The sequence below is a fragment of the Armigeres subalbatus genome, chromosome 2 (assembly GCF_024139115.2).
Source record: "Armigeres subalbatus isolate Guangzhou_Male chromosome 2, GZ_Asu_2, whole genome shotgun sequence".
In the NCBI taxonomy this organism is placed as follows: Eukaryota; Metazoa; Arthropoda; class Insecta; order Diptera; family Culicidae; genus Armigeres; species Armigeres subalbatus.
The window spans coordinates 173,061,173-173,083,920 of record NC_085140.1 but is presented as its reverse complement, the minus strand read 5'-3'; positions in this window follow the sequence as shown (position 1 = coordinate 173,083,920).

The following is a 22,748-nucleotide window of genomic DNA, read 5'->3' as shown; positions in this document are numbered from 1 at the left end:
ACTTGTTCCACATGGGTCATTGCAGCTTATATGTGACCAGATTCAGTCACAATCAAGTTGCTGCAACCATTTTTGTCTTACTTGTGGTGCTCGGGTCTTTTTGTTCATTCAGACATCATGAGCTACGTTATACTAGTTGTACTCGATTATTCAGAAAATTTAAAAAACATCAGTTCCGTATAATCTTACCTAATCCGACCTAGTAGCTTAATTTGTAGAGCAGTTGCCTATCATGCAACAAAATAGAATAATCGAATACAATATGTATTACATTATATGAAGAAACATGCTCCTAACTAATAGTTATTTTTCCATTTTGTTTTCAGAATCTTTATTTTCTTTGGAATCAACGAGTGCTGAATCAATTGGTAGCGCTGGTGCCCAGAAACCCGGAGACGGTCAGGAAATTCTTCAACAAATGAAGACAAAATTTGATGAAATATCTGACAGAAACGATCGATATAGGATTCTAACTTCCCTTCCCAAATCCTGGACTGCATACAAAACGATGCAAGAATTCGGTGTTTCGCAACGAACTGCTCAACGTGCAAAGAAATTACAGATTGAAAAAGGTTTTATGAGCACACCGGAGACCAGAGTAAATATGTTGTCTTTGAGCGATGATACTCTAACTGTAGTTAGGGACTTTTATAATAGTGACGAGATAAGCAGAGCATGTCCTGGGAAAAGGGATTTCGTTATTGAAAATATGGCAGGAGAAAAATTGTATGTACAGCGCAGGTTACTTTATGTAACCTTCGTGAAATTTATTCAATTTTCAAAGAGCAATATTTTACTTTTAAAATTGATTTTCAATGTTTTCCAGCAGCCGCCAAAAAATTGTATTCTAGCTGGTTCAAGTGGAACGCATACTGTCTGCGTATGCATTTATCATCAGAATGTTAAATTAATGTTTAAAACCCTTAAGGACAAGAAACTTATTCATAACCATTTAAAAACGTATCATGACTTGTTTTTAAAATACTTTGTGAAAATCCTACAGAGAAATGTTGGTTGAAAACCTGTGATCATTGCCCGGGTACGCAGACACTGGAGAATGACCTGATGAATTTTCTTGAAAATGTCGATTCCTTAGAATTTAAACAATGGAAGCAAACAGATCGTTGTCATTTAAATTCAATGCGAATTGATGCAGAAGAGTATGGGAAACATTTTTAGAAAAATTAAGCGAATTATCTCCGCATAATTTTATTGCAGAGCAACAAGGAAACTACTTAAAACAACTTAAAATTAATTTGGAAGCAACTGATTGCATTATAATTGCTGACTTCTCTGAAAATTACTCTTTTGTTATTCAGGACGCTATACAAGGTTTTCATTGGGCAAACGCTCAATGCACAATCCATCCTTTTGCCATATATTATAAAGATGAAGCACAAAATTTAATGTTTACAAGCTTCATAGCAATCGCAGAATTTACTAAACATAACCATGTTGCCATGTGAATTTCATTAAAAAAAAGCTACCTTACCTGAAAAATATCCATTTTTTTTCTGATGGATCAGGCAGTCAATACAAAAATAAGATGACTGCTTTCAATTTGTGCCACATGTACAAAGACTTCGGTCTTAAAGCAGAGTGGAACTTTTTTGCCACTTGCCATGGAAAAGGGCCTTGTGACGCTTTAGGAAGTGTTCTAAAGCGAAACGCTTCAAAAGCAAGTTTACAAGGCCATCATATTACAACTGCATACGAACTTTACTCTTGGGCTGTTTCTAAAGTAGATTCCAAAATTTATCACGAGTCTCGGAAAAAGATTACAATGCAATGGAAAAGAAAATAAAGAACCGTTATACTCGTGTAAAACAAATCTCTGGGACACAATCGTTTCATTACTTTAAGCCACAAAATGAAAATTACATTATCGTGAAACGGTTTTCGTTTTCAGATGAAGAAAAGTGTGTTAAATTGTAAAAATTTTGCTATGTAATATTTTTTTTGATGAATTATGAAAAATAAAAATAATCAAATTAAATGCTGAGTTTTAATTGAAGGTAATCAGAGAAAACCATTGCTTGTAGTCTAAAGCTTTGAGATTTGAGCTACCATTCCTCAATATAGCAGAGCGTGTGTTTTTTGGACTTCAAAATTGATTTTTTAACTTCACTTAATATAAAAAAAATTCTACAAGCTAAAAAAAAATAAATTCTAGTTTCAGTTCGGTTCACTCAAAATGACCCTTTTGTGGAATAATTCAAAATAGTTAAGTTTACTCAGTCGTGGTTTACGCTACCACTCAAATTCGGCATGAGTGCCTCTGCAACCCTTATGAGCACTCAAGCTGAATTGGGACGCTAACGGACCATTGTGGTTCCAGTTAAAGCGTAAACCATGGTTGAGTAAACCCTAGCAATGTTGGTCTCTGCTTTTAAACAATTTGAGGGTGATTTATAGTTCTTACATTTAATGGGGTCAGAATTGGACAAGCCTCCCCTACTTTTGATAGGTACATTACTTCACAAATAAAACTAGATTTGTAAACATGGTTATCATGAATTTATTAGGAATAAGTTTGATAACTTCAACAGAATGATTCCCGCAGTTATTTTGAAGTGATGGAAAATTATGCTCATTCCATGTGTGTATGTCCAGAAAACTTGAAATTTTCAAAAAAATGTAACTCAAAAACGGCTCGATGAACATTTCTAATTTTTTGATATGTTATGTAAAAATATTAGAATTTTCATAAAAAAATATAAAAATATATAGTCGTTGTGGTCCAACATTTAAAAAATCTTAGAAAACGAATATTTTGACCATTTTAGTAAATTTGAGTACAACAATACACCAAACCAAAAATTTTAGTAAGAACTAGAAATAATAAGCTTTCTATCCATAAAACAATATTGCAAATCGATCCAGTGGTTCAAAAGTTATGATTTTTTTAAAATAAAAAATTTCGAAAAATAGCGATTTTTCTGGTAACCCTAATCGAACATGGTCACCCTAATAAAAAAAAAAATAAAAAAAATACGGGTCTAATTATTTTCGATGAAGAACATACCAAGCGATTTTGAGCAAAATTGGACAATTTTTTTTTTCAACTCTATTCTTTTCCCGTGGAATCGCTGATTGGATGTATATAGCGTAGAGGACTACTGTTGGTAGCACCAATCTTTTCCGCCGGTTTCGGTCCTATAGTGGAGAAATGTTTGTTAAATACATCGCAGATCGTATTAGCATCAGAAGTAGCAACCCCATCATAGACCAATGATAATTTTGGTGTGTTTGTAGTGCGCCCTAAAATATAATTAATATTTTTCCAAAATTTAGAATGCGAAGTGTTGTTCAACAGATTTTCATAATAAGATTGTTTGGCTTTTTGTTTAGATACCTCGAGTTTGTTAAAAATATGCTTGAAAAGTGAACCTAAACGATCATCCTTTGGATTTCTGCGATATTTTTTGAGGTAATGAGGTAATGAGGTAAACGATGTTTTTCGCGTTACGTAATATTTGAACAGATCCTAATAATAATCTGCGGATTGGCAATCTTACACCTTTGCTCGCAAGGCTAATTGGAGATCGAATTGTAAGGTTATGATATGATAAACGATTTTGTTCATCTTCATCTCCTTTTACAATAAAAATGTTACAACAGGACTAGAATGCTTTCAGATCAATATAGAACTTTACCGATGAAACGAATTATTACACATTCTTTTATTTATTTTATGAATGTTTGGAATTATTTCTGAAACTGAATCAATTTTGGGGGAGATGAAGTTTTTCAGTTCGGTTAGTATTTTACAAAAAAAGCTTTCATTTCTATCATCCTTATCTATAGTATCATAGTGTAGGATTTCACAAGAACCCGAAAACTTTCTCCAATTACAATTGGGAGTCCTGCCCTATTCAATAGCTCTGACGTATAATTTACACAAGAGCAAACAAAGACCGAATGATTCTGTTCGTAGGAAACATTCAGCGCAGTCATCGGTGAAATACGAAACAAGTGCCGTTAGAGCCCGATTCGAAGGGTCGATGAATTTGTGGGTGGACCTCGGTCACCGTACGTGAGCACCTACTCCGTCGTGGAAATAGGTGGGTACTTAACAGCTCTATCCTTCCGAACTTATGCGAATATAGAGGTGCAGTAAATTGTATAGACTAAGCTAAGCAAATAAACTTTTTTCTGCAGTAAAAGTGGTAAATGTCCATCATGGTGAACTGCTCCCAACTAAATCACATCATTTGGAAGATTGTACAGGGGCCTTCCTTAGCCGTGTTGTAAGATGCGCGATTTCAAAACAAGACTGTGTTGAAGGTTGCTGGGTTCAATTTCCGGCCCGGTATAAGAAATTTACTAGTTGGAAATTTTCTCGACTTCCCTGGGCATAAAAGTATCATCGTGTTAGTCTGACGATATCCACATGTAAAAATGGTAACTTGGCTTAAAAACCTTGCAGTTAATAACTGTGGAAGAGCTGCGAGGCGACAATGTCCCAGTAGGAATGTAATGCCAATAATAAGAAGAAGAAGAAGTAGTACTTATAGGGTAAGATTGATATATGGACAAACCCCGTTAAATTTCATGATTTCGTGCACCGGTGCTTCTACAACCAATCTATTCTGTAGATGGAGTTGCACGAGTTTTACATACAGCGAGATTCACCTCTAAGCTTGTCAAACCACAGTTTAGTGAAATACCTGAAATTTATTTGTTTTCTTCGGATCACATCCCATGCTTGTTCGTTGGCTGCCAGACATGCACTGTGGTACACACTCCCAAGGGCAAGGCCATGTACACTACGTGGCAGTCATTTACAACCTTAGTCATAGCCACTGCACATAGAAGATGTTGGGACGATGAACACGTCTGTGTACACATCGGAACCATCTTGTGGCAGAAAGCTATAAATAATATGGTCAGGTTGGGAGTATTGTCCAAGGACTAGACGGTTTGGCAACGGAAAGTCGTAATACCATTGGAGTGAAAAGTGAAAGTTGTTTTCCTGAGGGCACTTTTGAGTTTCTCTGCGTTGAGTGATGCAAGGGAATCATGTTGTAATTTTTTTTCCAATGATCTTGTAAAATATCAGTTTTCATACCGTTTCTGTTTTTATAACTACATCAAATTGGCAATATGGCTAAATTGATCCATGTACATCTGTGTGCATGTGGATTATTAATCTTCTTTTTTATGCTTTTTCCTTTACATGTATAATTCTAATGGGATTCTTAGTAAAATTGATTCTGATTTTAGTGAAGTAGATTTTTTTTTAATATTTTATTTCCGTGATTTTTTACATTAGGTTAGTGCAGTAGATGTTTTTCGACATAGCAATGTTTTTTAATTTTTAATGGGAAGCAATGGCTCGTAACAATCAATCAGACATTAAAATAAATAGTTCGAATAATCAATATTTATGCACCATCTGATCTGAGCAAAAGCAGTGCTTTCATCGGGCATCACCATGCTATTACAAAATAATACTCAGTCATCGATGAAATATGATTTGAGCAAACAAGTCGGTATTTATTTTTGGGTAATGAAGCTAAGTTTATATGATCCGTGAATAATTGAAAGCTCGTACTTATAACCAAATGGCTTAATGGATTCATTCACGCGTGTTGTATGTTAATTGAAGTTTCTTTTTTCCAATTTTCCTGCGATATTAAAGGTGTACAAACTGTAAATCGATGATGGCAGATTGTTGTTGCAGTTGCGGTGAACCGCTAGCCATTTTTTTAGTGGAGCAAGCTTTAATCACTATCTGGAGAACTTTTTCAATCCAATCTGTGACGATAAAAGTGCAACACAATTTCGTGGTACTACATTTCCTGAGTTCATATTGAGTTGAGGGAAAAATTTGATTTTTTCAGCCCATAATTCTAAACTATTTAAAATCATTCTTTGCATAAGTTGACGTATACAATACATGATAATAAACTTATTGGTCTGCGACTATCTACTAACGATGGTTCTTTACCAGGTTTAAAAATATTAACTATAATCGCCATTCTGTAGGAAGAATATTTTGAAATAAAAAAGTGTTATATAAAGAAAGTAAATGCAATTTTCGGTCAAAAGGTAATTTTTGCAATATAATAAATTTTATATTGTCTATGTTAGGAGTAGCATTTTTGGTAGCTGATAATGCCAAATCCATTCCGTCGGATTCCGGGGAGAAATCAGTATGTATATTCTAAAATAGGTTGAGAAGAATAATTACAATTTCTTCAATAACGTGCAACAGACCACAACGTGGATTAAGAGGTATCATTATCAAGATTTTGTATGAAATTTTTAAAATAATTTCTTTTCTTAGATTTTTTTATACTAATAAACTGTGCTTCTACTCTACATTAGCATTAGCATTAGCATTTAGCAGTTCGCACAAATTCGTAGGTGGTACACGCCAAGACTATTGTATGAGACTAGTATCACTTTCATCCGTTACCACAGATATTGATTTGGGACTAATCACTAACTCTTAGATGGAAGCAATGCACTCTCCAATAGTCGAGATCTGTCCTGGCCACGTCCTTGCGAATGCTGAGGAAGGGGAAGGATGGTTTGTTGGACACCTACTTAAGAAAGATGCAGAGAACTCTACGACTTCTCATAGATGCCACGGGAGGTTTTGGGATTGTGTGGAAGGTTATAACAGTAGGAAACGTTTTGGTATAACGTGACACACAGAAAGAACTAAGATAGAAATAAAAAGTAGGAAAGGGACGAGCCTGGAATTGAACCCACGACCTCCTGCTTATAAGGCAGAAGCGATAGTAACTAGACCACCTAGTTCGTCAACTGTGCTTCTACTCTACAATATAAAACATAGTGTTCTCTGGATCCTAGTTGACGAAATTTTGTAAAAGCATTCAATTTATTTTTAAATGCAACTGAACAACCGTCATCCCACCAGAAAGAAGGATTTTTTTTCTTGGAAGTAAGACGTATCATTTTAGTAAGACTTTTTTTTTTGTAAATATTGGTTCAACATCTTTAAAAAATAATATAATTCTGAAAAGGTGAAGCAAAGGTGGAACAAAATCGTGATGCGTGATAACGAGGGTTATGTCCAATAACTATTCACTAAACGCACATCTGTATAGAATAAACCTTGTCGATAGCAACTTCTATAGGTGTGGAGGCGGTTACGATGACATCAATCACGTAGTTTGGTTATGCTCGAAAAGCGACGACTCCAGAGAGCAAGTATTGGATACCCTAGTGGCCCGAGGTAAACAACCCTTCCAGAAGATAAGAGGTGTTTTAGAGGATCGTGATGTAGTCTATATGCAGACTACCTATAATTTTCTTTGTTCTTCGGATCTAAATACTTTTGTTTTTTTTTCTTTCTTCAAAGCTTTTTTTTGTGTATTGTCTCTGTCGTAGAGCTTCGTAGCTTGGCCATCCGGAAAATGCTCCCAGTCGAACCACACCTCGAGCAGGCTGAGCTGCTGTAATTCCCTAATCCCGAATCCTATGCTTCATCAATCCAAAAAAAAAATGTTGATCTAACCTCGAGTCACTACGAGTACGTTGGTTCTATCCCTCTCTTACTAAATTAATAATAAGATGATATTGTTTGTACCTACTATGAAAAATACACTGTTAAATATTCAAATTGTGTTTGTTAGTAGCCATAAAGAACAAATTAGGGGCAAAAATGAACTTAATTTTTCCAGAACCGATGCCAATAAGGAAAGGCATTTCGTATCAATATTTTTCCAAAAATCGCCAAATCCCAAAAGCTCTATATTTTTTTATACTCAACACAGAATTGTCATTATTTTCATCATTATAAACATTAGTATTGGATTAATGGTTATTATGTTTAGAAATTAATATTGCTTCAAGAAGTAGAACAATTAGAAGCAGGATCAAGGTGAGGAAAATTATTATCAAAAAATGTTGAAGGTTAAGGGACAGTACTATGAGCATGTCTGCTAGGTGACATATGATTTCTTTTTCTTCTATTACGAGGTTTGTAAACAAAATTATTATTGTTTCCATTTACATCCTCATTTAACTGCTAATAAAGGTTCAAATTTGTTGGGAGGAATGGAATTATCAGAAGATTTAATTACTTCAGAAAAGCGGTAAGCCGGTCTAGGGCTGAAAACCTCTCGAATACAGACAAAAAAAAAATTACTTCAGAATACGACAATTGATTCTTAATTTTTATATTCAGATCAATTTTTTTTATTAGCGAGAAAAACTGGACAATCTTTGAATGATTTATGATTATTTCTATAACAAATTCAAGCGTCTGATTTTTTTTCGCAGTCAGATGTATTATGAACATCACCACATTTAGAGCACCTTGGTTCGTTGGAACAAAATAGCGATGTGTGTCCAAAAAGAAGACAACGCCTACAGTGCATTAGTTTAGGAAAATATAGTCTAACATTGAAAGGATCATTATCAATAATAGCATAATTGGGAAGTATAGAACCAGCAAATGTTACTTTCAAACAATTATAGTGTTCATATTTAGGTCTTTTATCTGAACATTTCAATTTTGATAAACAATTACAATCTAATATTTTCCCCGTTTCAATAGTTTTGTTTTTGAAAACTCCTGAGCTACCATTTACACCATCTGAACAATCTAAGAATTCATCATAAATAATTCCTTTTAATTCACATGAGTCATAGCGCGTATACACTTTAGGAATTGAAAAATAATTTAAAATTTAACAAATTTCGTGCTGAGAATTATAGGAACGTATTTAACTGTAGTGATGGACTTCTCTTAATCGATTTTGAATTTTTGTCAATAACTACTCCGCCATCAGTCTCAATCACGGAAAATTGAGGGGTAGTGAAAAAGTAAATTACCTGAACAATAAAACAAAATTTTTAATAGAAAGAAAAGGTATAAAATACAAATTCTTATACAATCCTGGGACAAATTCTTCCTAATTGGGGCCCCTTGTAAAACTTTTATTTTTAAAACAGCTCCAACCGCATTCACGCAGTGATGCTTTGCTCCAAGTTGCAGCCCAAAATCTGAAAACAGAGAAAAAAATAAAACAAGCGCAGAAAAACCGTCTAACCTGGTCAGGGCCTGAACCAGTTCGGAATTTGAGTCAAAACGGCAATGCAATATGATCCAGGATACAGATTTACGCGGAATAAGATACATTTTACGTCAAAACTATATTTTTTAGAAAAAACTGTTGTTCTATAAAAATGTTCGAAATAGTAAGGTCATCATTATGGTGCTACCAAAAAATAGGGTGGCCCATCATAGAAAAAAAATTAGAGAATTTTCTGTAGCTCTTAGGTTGGCTGATTTAGAGCAATTTCACCTATTTGGATTAGGGTGTATCTAAAAAAAACAGTATTTTTGATCTCCTTTTTTTGATTTAGATTTCTCGAAAAATATACGGTGATGATGATAAAAATCATAAAAAGTGTTAAAGCTGTAGATTTTTTATTTTTCATTTTTCACGAATGTCATCTTCTGAAGACTTTTAGGACTTTTCAAAACGCGTGTTTTGCCATAAGAATATCGTCTGTATTTTCTTCCATTTGTCGAGTTATATAAATTTATTTGAAAAAACACGGTTATAGTAAAATTGGTAAAACTTGAGATAAAAAAAATACATGTTCCCAATGTTTTGACATAATAAAGAATATGAATTTATCTTTCAAATGCCGTATGAACATATTTTTTTGGTCTGCCCTAACCGGAGATATCGACTTATGAAAAAATGTAAATTTGACTGAAAAACGATTATAACTTTTGATCAGAAAAAGATTTTGAGCATATTTATCCATCAAAAGTTGCATTTTTTGAGCTCTAAAAGTCACTTGAAGACGACTTTTTCGAGAAATCTAAAACAAAAATACTGTTTTTTTAAGGTACACCCTAATCCAATTAGGTAAAATTGCTCTAAATCAGCCAACTTAAGAGCTACAGAAAAAGTTTTTTAGCAAAATTGATTGGAATAAGCTGCGCTACAACTTTGTAGAACATAACATGTCAATATTCCGAGAAATAAAAAAAATATTTTCTAATTTTTTTTCTATGATGGGCTACACTATTTTTTGGTAGCACCATAATGATGGCCTTACTATTTCGAACAATTTTGTTTTTTTTTTTCTGAAAAATATAGTTTTGATGTAAAATGCATCTTTTCGCGTAAATCTGTATCCTGGACCATAATGCAATGTTCTAAATTTGCACCATTTTTCCGCCACCAGTGAAACAATCTCCAAAAAGCTCATAAAATACACATTTCATGACATATGAGTTAAATAAATATATCAAAAGGAAGTCATTTTCATCTAGAAGCGATTGACATCATACTATAAGCGAAAAACAATTTTTGAATAGTTAAAATTGATACAAGGTAAAAACTAATAGAAAACTAAATTGAAAAGCCGGCCAAGTTCCACTTGGAATGTATTTAGAGCCATGGAAGAAGAAGAGTGTAAAGCGAGGTGATGAACAGATAATCAAACTTGCGTTTCTATAGGTTTCCTCTGCATTTCACGCAAGAAATGAGAGCTGCTGCCAGTAGTTCATATCATGGTATGAATTTTGTTCAAACCATGGTGGAATTTAGTTCAAACCATGGTACAATGAAATGAAGCATAAATATGTGAATCTAGGATAAACTTAACTAAACTTTCATATGAACTAGAGTTTGCAGCAGTAACATTTATTTCATTATATTTCTAGAATAATTAAATAAATGAGCTTAGCTTTGACGATTCAAACGCCTGTAATTTGGTTCAAACTATGATTGGATACCCTATCATGTTTCCAACAAACCTCACAAGTCTCAATGGTTCACCGGTACATCTTTTTACTTGACAGAAACGTTAACTTGTAATTGCATTTCAAACTTGCTGAAATTCTGTCAGCATAATCATCATCAATAATTGCATTTATGTACGTTCCACATGTTGCAAATGAGTTCAATTTAGATTTCAAATTGAATTGATAATCATATTAGGGTCACTCTTCCCTCAATCGAGAATCTCTTGCTCCAATCTAGGCAGCCATACCGTTGCTATACGCATACCTGTCCTACGTTTCTTTAAATGCTTATGTAGAGTGGACAGTTTTGCGTTTCACGGCAGTATATCCAACAGTGCAACTCTACCCCGATAGTGTCCAAGCCGATACCCGATACACCGACGACAACGATGAGGATGACAATGTTGGCTATCATAAATAATGACGAGGACATCAAACTGTGCGTACGTGGTGCACGTCTTTATTTTTGAAAATTCAAACATGGGACCAATACGACCATGCAGCCATGCACTTTTTTTCATTATTTTGAATAATTTGTTGAATATCTACACCGGGGGAAAACATTCAGCTATTTAAAATGCATATTCTTTCTCATATTGGATCATGCAAATCTACACAAGAGTCCAAAATTTCAATCCGCAATAAATTCAAACTACGCTAACTTGTAAAATTTAATCCAATTCAATTATTTTTCGAATGTTTGTTTGTTTGGATTTATTTTTGCTGTGTATGTACTTAATATTCTACTTACAACTTGTGCACGTCTGGAAGTGCTATGAAATCAGGTCTGTGTATGGCGAGGAAATTACTTCAGATTTTAAAGCAAATCCTGCCAAATGTCACAATAATTAACTGAATAGTGCAATTAGTTCAGACTGTGAACATGTGGAGAACATCTTTGACATGTGCAGAAAAACTTATTCGATTTGATTTGTAAAAGTACATTTATAAAATAGAGAAAAGCGTAAATTAGTATAATGACCCAAGGGTAAAAATCAAAAATTTAATTCAATCGAGCGGTGGAACTAAATGGAACCATCGCTTACACGAGAGAGCACAATGTTGTTATCGTAAGCAATGTTCCTGTTTCACATTCGCTGGCCCCATGCTTTCGATTCCCTTTTTTTAAATAAGATGCATTGTAACTATGATATGAAGAGCTGAAACATAAGCATATTGCTCGAAATCGTTTTCATAGTAGGTAGTATACGGAGTAGTAGTAGTAGGGTATACCCTTTCCAATTCCAATGCAAATATTTGGGCCTTGCAGAATTTATCACCAAAAGCCACCTTGCACTTTGTTTTTCAGAACTTTCTCTAGAATATCGTTTGGAAAGGGTCCATCTTCTTTTTACCTATTTTCTATATGAAAGTGTTGTATGGATGACTATTTCAAAATATGTCAAATTTTCGAATAATGATATTGCAGAAAAATCTAAATTGAATTCAACACAAGTTTGCACAAAATGCGTCAATAGTAGGCATCCGTTTTTTCTCTGATGTATCCTTAAAAGTTTGATGCAATTATGATATAATAGAGTACTGGAAGCTTAAGTCTATAATATGCTGCTCCATGACATATCGATTTTTGTTGCTAGCTAAGATGTTTCATTTGTAGAATACCATATCCACGGTTGGAAGATAGGCATACGAAAATATAATAATTGCTATAAACACCAAATTGATCATTGAGACGAAACAACATTTTGTATGGCAACACTCTATAGCGCCTGATTGATAGGCAATTGCCATGCCGGTAATGAATCTCTATAGGGCATTATCACATAAAGCAACCATCAAAAGCACACGATGGGAGACGATGAAACTCTTTATAGTAGTCGGTGTGCGATGTTTTGTACGGAGGAGACAACATCAATTGCAGAGATATCGACTTGGATTATTAGATTTTGGATTTCGGAAATAGTTTGCAGTAGTAATCAAACATCATCGGTAAGCAAAGCTACTTTGTCAAACAATTTATTTAAAGTATTTTTTAAAACAACAAACCGAAGATACGTTTAATGTTAATGATTTCAATGGTCCTTACGTTAAAAATATTTACAAATATTTCTAAAAAAATCACCTTGCGCCTTTAAGGGTTAAAAAATTACCAGCAGGCAAATTTATGACAAATGCTCAGCATCTGCTTTTCTAGACCCCCCACTGGGACATTACCACCTTGCAACTTGATCTCAGACTACTTCCACAGTTATTAATTGCGAGGTTTCATAGTCAAGTTACTGTTCTTGCATACATACGAATATCAGGCTCCCACGATGATACTTGTATGCCTTTTATTGGGTAAAAGACCCAATAGTGGAGGAACTAAGCACGTTCCTCCACTATTTCTTCGCTAAAACCACATCTATATTTCATGTCGCTTACCTTAAGTACTTATCCAACAGCTCATCAATTATATTTTAAACGAAAAGTATTCCAAACGCTGCAGAAACCATTATTGTTACCTAAAATGATATCTCCAATTATTGGTGCAGTGTTCCATTAGTTGCGTTATTTTTTAATTTGTGTTCCTATAGTTACGAATCCCATTGTTTTCTTATGGGACTCGCAACTATTGGAACACTACCGTAACTATTGGTGCAAAGCCGAGAAAAAGATATGGTAATTAAGTGATACTTTACCGATTTGGAGGGATTTTCTTATCTGTTTTCTTTTATTTCGAGTAATGACAGGTCAACAAATTGATAGACAATATGGGTTGCTGCGTTAAATACGTAGATTTTGTTAAAATAACACTACCGCAACTATAGGAACACCCACGACTATCGGATCTTTTGCCCTAAAAAAGATCGTGCAAAATAATTTGTTGAGAGCTGGGGTGGCATTGTGCATCTCGAATCGAATCACTCGATTCGTACGTTTTTGCACTCGTTTCGAGAAAACTATTCAATATCCCAATAGACCGACTTGTTTTTTTTTAATCCTCTCGAAATCCTTCGACTGAAACAAGTCAGCTTAGAGGCCAATTGGTAACTCATGCTGACTTTGACTGAGATCTCCTTCTTGTGACGTTCGAAATCTCACAAGGAGCCATTAATAATCCAATCAGCTCAACTTTTCATTGCCATAGAGCTGATTGGGATTTATATAAAACATATATCGATTGAAATTTAATATTGATATTCCTATGTACTATATAAAGTGATATTGACAATGTATCTCTCGTATCTAATAGTTGCTTTATTTTAGCGAAGTGATGGATCATAAAATTAATCTTTATGGGGATTCTCGACGTATTGTATTGATTTACGGTAGCGTTTTACGAAGCATTATCTGTGATCAAAAAACTTACGTTATATGTGCTCTGGAGTCATATTGACCCCAAATTTTGGATTTTTTGGGCAGTTTCGGAAGATTATTTAATCATATTCCAGGAAGTTGATTGTAGGTGGGCGGGTACCTCGCAAGCAGGGATTTTCGTGAAAAAGGGCTCAAAAAGAGTGATTTTTAATGCTTCTTTTGCTTATATCTCAAAATCCTGCCTATTTTTAGAAGGATTATGCAGGAAGGCGTGTGCTTTGACATGAGGTATTGATTAGTTTCTAACTTGGCCTCTAGGTGGTGGTATATATGGCATCATTATTTTAGACTAACTCAAGATATTCCGATGTATGAAATTTTCTGCATTGTAAATATTCCTATGACACAATTTTGAAATGGAAATTGCCCAAAACAGGACAAAACAAAAATCATCGTTTTGAATAAGGTACCCCGGGGCAAGTGAGACCTAAAAAAACGCTAGTTCAGCAAAATCGCCAAAGCATACTTAGAAAACAAGGTATTTCAGGACATTAACCACGGATACATCATTATATGCTTCCGTTGTTGAAGTGTAGATGTGTTGTGAGCAATTTATTCAGTAACAAACATATTGGTAGTGACTTAAATAAATTTACCTGTGGGACCCACTTACCCCTTCAAACGGGGCAAGTGGGACCTATTCTGCCCTATACTGTCGAACGAAACTAATTTGAAAAATGTAGATATAATGCTCATGTAATTTCTGAGTCGTAGTATTTCAGATCATGGATGGAGGTTTATTGCTTGTCAGACTTTTGTTTTTGGCAAAAGAAAGGGATTACAATGTTAGCAGATAGGCAACAGCCGATTTACCGTTTAATTGTCTGTTGTCTGGCTTTACATTAGCTTACTTTCTTACCAAATGTGTTAGATGGAAGAGATAAGCAAATCTTTGTTCACTTTTCGAATAAATGTTTCTCTGTTCAACACAAATTATTACATAAACTAGAACCTCAAAAGGAACGTTTTTATTCAGGCGGTGTTGTAAATTTGTAATAGAACGAAATGGCCAATACATGTCTTAAGCACTTTATTGATCTTAAAATCTGTTAATCTGATGCGAAGTTTAAAAATAACAAAACACAAGACAAAACCTGTTGATCTATTTTAGAATAAGTAGATTGTTTGCACTGTAAACGGAAAATTTTGCATAGATATAACCATTGCTCTTTTCCATGAGGGAGATAATTTTCAGAAAGTAAAATACACATTAGGTAAATCAACTGTACACTACTTCTCAACAACTAAACCAACGATATCAACTGCATATGATTCAGATCCATATGACATATGAGTGTCGAAGTTATTTTTCACTAGACAACAATCTAAAAACAGGTAAAATGGCCCTATCGAAAATGTTGTTCAAATATGTCTCACTTGCCCCATGTATGTTAAAAATCAAGGGAAAGTGAAAATTGCAGATTTTGGCTTTAATCAAAACTTTTAACCTTACATAAGACTGAGAAAGCCAAAAAATTTCCAGCGCAAATCTTCCAGTAGATCTTTCTCTTTACAATTTTGAAACTTGTAAAAATTATGTCTAGCAAAGTTCGTTTGGTGAGGATGGACTGTCTTGTGGTGGAAAAAAATAATTGGGAATATCACAATTAGGGGGCGCTAGTGTGTTTGCAATATTCTTGCATGTGTGAAATATTGATCTAGCTTTAGATCCCCCGTACCTACACCCAAGTTGTATTCTCTAGGGTTTTGTTAGATGACCTAAAACATATTCTTTAAACGCATTCTATTTTTTGCATTGTTAGGGCAGGTTGAATACAAGGAAAGCTTTTTGTAGACGGGTATACCCCGTTAGGCATAAGTACGTTAGGCATAAATACGTTAGGCATAAGGACGTTAGGCATAATGGACGTTAAGCATAACCGACGTTAGGCATAATGTACGTTAGGCATAATGGACGTTAGGCATAAAATGACCCAAAGAACAGCCCATGACATAAAGAAGACAGAATTATGCCAAACGTCCATTATGCCTCTCTAACCCTAGCAGCACATACGTTCCATATAGATTACTGCAACTTATATGTGACCAGATTCAGTCACAATCAAGTTGCTGCAACCATTTTTGTCTGACTTGTGCTGCTCGGGAAAAAAGTGCTCATTATATTTGTTACCGTACGGTAACACTGCTTATTAATATGATGTGGGATGGTGAGGCAATTAAAATTGTGTAAGATAGATAATGATCAGTTTGAATACGGTGGGCGGCTGGAGGCCTAAAGAGCCCCGCACATAGCATACGTTTGCGTTGCGTTTGACAGTTTTCCCATGGCAAATGTGTCAAACGCAACGCAAACGTATGGTATGTGCGGGGCTCTTAACGCATCAAATGCATATATTAGCGTTGGGGCTGGTGTACAATGTACATTCACCTGATACGGATAGATAGACCATGTCCAAGGGCTTGACGACCCCTCCCCAGCTGTCTGCGAGTCAGGGAGAACTGCCTAGGGCGTGGTGGGATTTAGCTGTGGGCTCTGCTAAAATCCCTCCCAAAAAACCACAAGTGCCCGTAATCAGACTCTATCAAAGCGACTGTGTGCCGCTTCAAAAGCACAAGCCCAGGGAGTGCCAATTGGCATGGGGAGTGTCCCTACTTCGGTAGGGTAGCGCGTGAGCTGCTTCGGCAGGGAGTGAGTGATCTGTTTGTGCTGAGGCAGGAGTGTCATAGCGGGGGCAGCCGAGACTTTGTCCAAGGGCTTGACGACCCCTCCCCATGGCCACTGCGAGTTAGACCTAGGACCATCGTCCCTAACCCCTAATCCCAAGGCGTCAAGCGATCCGTGCCGAGGGGATGCATGGCCAGGGGGGTGAAATAATAAGCTAGGCCTTTAACGGAGCCTGTGGGGTACCTGGGCACCCTCCACAGTAATTGTCCCTTACCGCGTTATGCTGGGCTCTGGCGTGGTGGACCTCTTTTCCCGAGCAACTCGTGGGACCAAAATGGAAAACCAAGTCAATTCTTCAATTAGTGGTAGTAGTGTAGGCGACAACCCCTCGCAAGAGGTGGGTTGTTCAGGTCTCCGCCTAGAGGCCAGAGGCAATAGTCGGCAGCTCAGTGCGCAGCGCCAGCGTGGGTCACTCAACCTTCCTCTCGGCTATAAAAACGCCGTTATTGACGGCCCATGGCTTGTGAAGGCGATGAACCGCAAACGCGATGGGCTTTCGGCCTTCGAGGTGGCGACGGAACAGCTGGACGCCATCATCGACTTTGCGTCATCGAAGCATAATATCAGCAAGGACCTCAAGAGGAGCTTGCAGAAACTTCGAAAGTCGATGCTGGACGCCAAGCTGGAGAGGGCGGTCGGGACGGCCAAGTGTAAACCCGTGAAATCGGTGGAGTCGAGGTCTACCCAGACTGAGGCCCAAGGATTCGCGGACTCGGGCAAGGTCGAGTCGACCGAAGGCGTGCCAGCTAAGACGGTGGTGCCAAAGTCTACCCAGACTGAGGCTCAAGTATTTGCGGGTACGTCGGGGGTGACTACTCCAACGGAGCAGACACAAAAACGGGGGAGACAGTCTCCAGGGGATGAGCTCCCTGGGGGCCGCTCCAAAACGCGGAGGGTTACTACCCCGAACAAGGGTAGTGGGGCTGGGAAGCTGAACCCTGGTCAGGTACCTCCAAAACCGGGGGAGGAAGGACCTGGAAAGGTCCGTCCACTCAGGCAAGACGGTGGTAAGGCAGGCTGAAAGTTCTCAGCCGCACCAGACCAGGGAAATAGAGGGGAATGACGCCTCCTGGACCCTGGTCAAGAACAAGAGGAAACCGAAGACGTCAAGGGCCGAAAAGAAGGCCCAGGCGAATGAGGGTAGCAAGAAGTCTAGGGTAGGCGCCAATCGCTCCAGGGGCGATGCCCTAGTCATCACGGCGGACGAGGCTAAGTACTCGAATGTTTTGAAGGCGATGAGGAGTGACGTCAAGCTCGGTGAACTCGGCGCCGACGTACGTCGAATAAGACGTACCCGGATGGGCGAGATGATACTCGAGCTGAAGCGGGGCGTCTCGCAAAAGGGCGCCGCCTACAAGAAGTTGGCGGAGGAGGTCCTAGGCGAGACGGTCAAGGTGAGGGCACTCACGACGGAGGTGAATCTAAGGGTTAAAGACCTGGACGAGATCACCGAAGTCGAAGAGCTCGTCACGGCACTGCGGCGACAGTGTGAAGTGGAGACGCCCACCGCAGACGTTCGGCTACGGAAAGGTCCGGCAGGGACGCAGGTAGCATTGGTTCGGCTATCTGCAGCGGACGCCTCCAAGGTAGTCAAGTTAGGGAGCGTCAAGGTGGGATGGTCGGTATGCCCTGTGGGCATATACGAGCAACCCGAGGTTTGCTTCAAGTGCCTGGAACCGGGGCACAAGCAATGGGACTGCAAAGGCCCTGACAGAAGCAATCTCTGCCGACGCTGCGGATTGGAGGGACATAAGGCACAATGCTGCACGAACCCTCCCAATTGTTTGATTTGTTCCAGCAAAGCTGTGAACAGCAAGCACCCCATGGGGGGCTCGATGTGCCCGGCGTTTAAGCGTGCTGCAAAATCAAAGTGCAGGTAAAGCAGCTGGCTTGCTCGGCTTCACCCGAGTGTTTGGTGTGCGCAGGTTTAGAGGAAACGGCGGAACACGTGTTGTTCGTGTGCTCACGTTTTCGCGCAATGCATGACCACATGCTTGCCACATGTGGTCTGGACACTACCCCGGACAACCTAGTTCGGAGGATGTGTAAAGACGAAGTTGGCTGGAACGCCGTTTTATCGGCTATCGCCCAAATCGTCTCGGAGCTACACAGAAAGTGGCGCGTGGACTCAAGGATGGCTAGTTCAGGCGCAAATGAGAGGTGGTCCAAGGGATCGGAGTCGGCTTCATGGGTCATACCGGTGGTCATGCTCTGTGGTCGAACTCGATCCTTTTATCGAACAAGTGGCCGCGCGAAGAACAACATGGTATCGTCGCTTTCGCGGCGTCGGTCAACCGGGCGGGTTCCGAGCCCGAGGACGGAAAGGGGTCCTCGTCAAGGCTGGGGCAGGCGTAGGCCTCGCGTCGGCAAGTCCCTCTGTGTGCTGGCGAATAGGCCCTATCGCAGAAAGGTCAATTTGGGGTGCACGCGGCATCATCATTCTTGATACCAGTCGTGCAGAGGGAAGCAGGCGCGAAGTCGACCCTGCCCACCTTCCGAGGACATAGGGCGTGGTAAGGCCACCTGGAAAGCCGGCAATGCGCTGGCACGATACCATGGTGTTCTTCTAAAAAAGCGAGTCACGATGTTCGATGCTGCAAGGACACGCAGCTAACCTCGAGGGTGCGTCATGCACTGGCCCCCCTTTGAAGCATTACTTTCTGGTTGTACCGAAGGGGCGATGGGCTTGGCGGCAATGGAAACGGTTTAGCTGGTCGGGGATGCAGCCCTGCCTCCCTCATTGGAGGTGGCCCCTAACCCAGCACTTCCTGGTCAACCCAGGATGTCTGTTGAGCAGATTCCCCCTCCATTGTTTAGGAAGAAAAAAAAAAAAAGGAGTGTCATAGCGTGTCACCGCTATTGTCACCTCGAAGCGCAGCAGAAGTCTGAGTATGGACTGCACATGCTGAGGTAGGAGTCGAGGTACCCATCGACACCTCGAGGCATTGCAGTGGAGCGTTAGAATGAGCACCCGAAAAAGGGTCACATGGAGCGAATGGTCTTTGGAGAAGCTGCTTCGGCGGCAGGGTAGCAGTGGGTTGTACCCACACACCTACAGTTGTGCACATGTGGTGCATGGGGAGTGTCCCTGCTTCGGCAGGGTAGCGTGTGGTCTGCTTCGGCAGTGGTGTGATTGATCTGCTCGTGCTGAGGCAGGAGTGTCGTAGCGCAATATCTGTAGGCCCAGGCAGTTACCGCTATTGACACCTCGAGGCATGGCAGCGGAGCGCCCGGGAGAGCATCCAAGTAAGACTCAAATGGAGTGAATGGTGTGCGAGCACCCAAGTCAGTCTCGCGTGGGACGAGTGCCTGTGTGAGCGATAATGAGCGAGTACGCTTAGTACTGCCATCCCCCCAGAAGTAGTACTGCGAGGTAGTTCCTGGGGGAAACGATGGTGGAGCCCAAGGGAGTTTAGTCGGTATTACCGGTATGGTCGAGTCCGACACTCCAGTACACTTCCGTGTGGTAGTTTGGCAACTACAATGCACGTGTACTGGGTTAGTGTGTAAATGCATTCCCCCTTGTAAAAAAAAAAATAAAATACGGATAGATGCAAAATGAAAAATTGAGTGCCAAAAGAGTTCGGTTGGCGGGGATTTTGCCAAACGATGAGTAGTAGAAGTTTGATACTCGAGTCAGGCAGATGTACGATTTGGTGAACTGTGCAACTAGAAGTGCAAACCCGCCATCTTTTCGTCCGCAGTGCCAGTACCACGTGAAACCCGGTCAGGGCGGCCTTCGTTGGTGAACACGGCCAACTTCAAACTACTACGCCTAAATAGGTTGTTTTTGATCGACTCATTCGGCCCCCATAGTTGCCGACCCGGTCGACAGTACCGTAATCGGGAGATCCAGACATCATCGGCATCAAGACATCAAGCCTATCCGTTCAATACCGCCTTTGTCATTGAACACGCTAAGCTATCAACGGTTACCGCTTTTCTTCGGCCGGGTAGTCGTCCAACATAGTGGCAATCTACCACGTTTTGTCCTGGCATCCGTTCGTACCACCAGGAAATCGTTGGGTTGACTTCAGTGGCGAACACGCCGAGTTTGTCTCGACCATCCGCCTGCCCTGTCGGTGGTTCAAGAATCGCCATAACGCCATCTTTTCATCCATAGCGCCCGTACTACAAGAAACCCGATCCGGGCAACCTGCTTCGCAAGCCCACCGAGCCCACCCTGTACACCCGTCGATGGTGTCGCTTTTGAGAAACACCACCAGGAAACCTTGAGCGGTCGGTTGGGCAGTCTTGAAGAAACGTCGTCATCATCGGCGCAAAACGCCATCTTTTCGTCCGGAGCGTCCGTACTACTAGAAACCCGGTCCGGGCCACCTGCTTCGTAAGCACGCCGGCTACCACCATCTTGCCGGCCGATACAAACGGCCCACCCAGCTGTATACCCTGTCGGTGGTGCCGCTTTCGAGAAACCCTTCAACCTTCTTCAACCAAAGCCGTTTTTGCCACCGTTCCACGCTTCGACTCCAACGATAACCGCCCTGCCGCCCGCCAACCGTTGCCGTTACAATAAAACAGTAAATCAAACTCCACTCTTTTTTGTTCTAGGACCCCACATCCCAAGTAACAATCTCAATGCTTCGAAGATTTATGCTAGTTTTATAGAGGTTTTATTACGGCATGCAGAAATGCTTAAAGTTTTATTTTGGTTTTATTCAGTTGTCATTTAATCAGATCCGCAAGAGTACTTGAGAACTACGTTTTGAATTCCAATATAAAACCACAGCTCTTTAGGTTTTATAATGCTCCTGTGTTCCTCCTCAGAGCTAAAAAATGGAACTGACATAAAGCCAACAGTTAAGTTATATGTTGGTTTTGATCAAGACTTATAAAAGCTGCCAAGCTTCGTAGAGTCCTGTATAAAACCCACATATAACCTTTACTCCTGAAGAAGACCTGCATAGGAATACAAAGCTTGAAACTACTACAATGGATAGAAATTTTAAATTCAGCACAAAATGTTTGACCCACGGAAGTTTTTTCATTTTGCTTTCAGTCGAAAATGAAAAAAAAAAAACATTAGCAAATACCTTTCCATTGCTCTGCTTTCAATGGGATGAACATCGGAGCCATGAGTTGAAATCCAGGAGCAGCTCCCTTATATATTTAAGTCGTTGAAAAAACTGCTCAAACAGCATTTGCTCATGAGGGGTATGATAATATGTATTTAATCCATACATGCTTTGCCAATTTAACACGAGTAAAACACTTTTATGTTACAAAATATACCATTTAACAATTGCCACTATATGCTTTTTAATTGAAATACTTATTTTTAAAAGTACTTGCATTCGATGCCGAGGGCAGAAAAAGTTTGTTTATGATTTTTTTTATATCTGTCTACATTGTCATGTTGTCATTATATATAAAACTACCAAGCTTTAAGTATGACCAAGATAAAACTTGCTAGTCGTACCACGGTCTGGAAAAAGGCCAAGATAAAACCTCTAGGTGTTTGAAATGCCCAGATAGGACCAGTTCAGGAGTGATGGTTATATAGAGGCATTTTTTATGCAATCAAAGTTTTATTCGAAAAAATGTCGCCGATATGAGAAAAATAATGAATTTCATAATCGAAATATCATGCAAATTTCTGTTTCACCTTTTAAACGGTAAAAAATGGACATCCTAATAAGTTTTAGGAACGATGCTTTGATTATTTGATCAACCAAAGTGGTTATTCATTGAAATTATTTTTAAAGTAATTAACTAAGGCAATTAATTAAACTTGGAAAATTCTAAATAATAATAAATAACGAAGCGCATTGTTAAAATACTGATTATTTATCATGGTTTCACCATGAAAAATCCCTGGTATGCCTTCAAACATGCATAGAACACTCAAAGCCAGATATGAACTTTTATTGAACTGGCTGATAATAATTCTTTTATTTTTGTTGTTGACATGTAATCCATGTATTGCAGGAAGAAAAGCATATTTTTTTTCGAGTGCAAACAATAAACAAATAATCA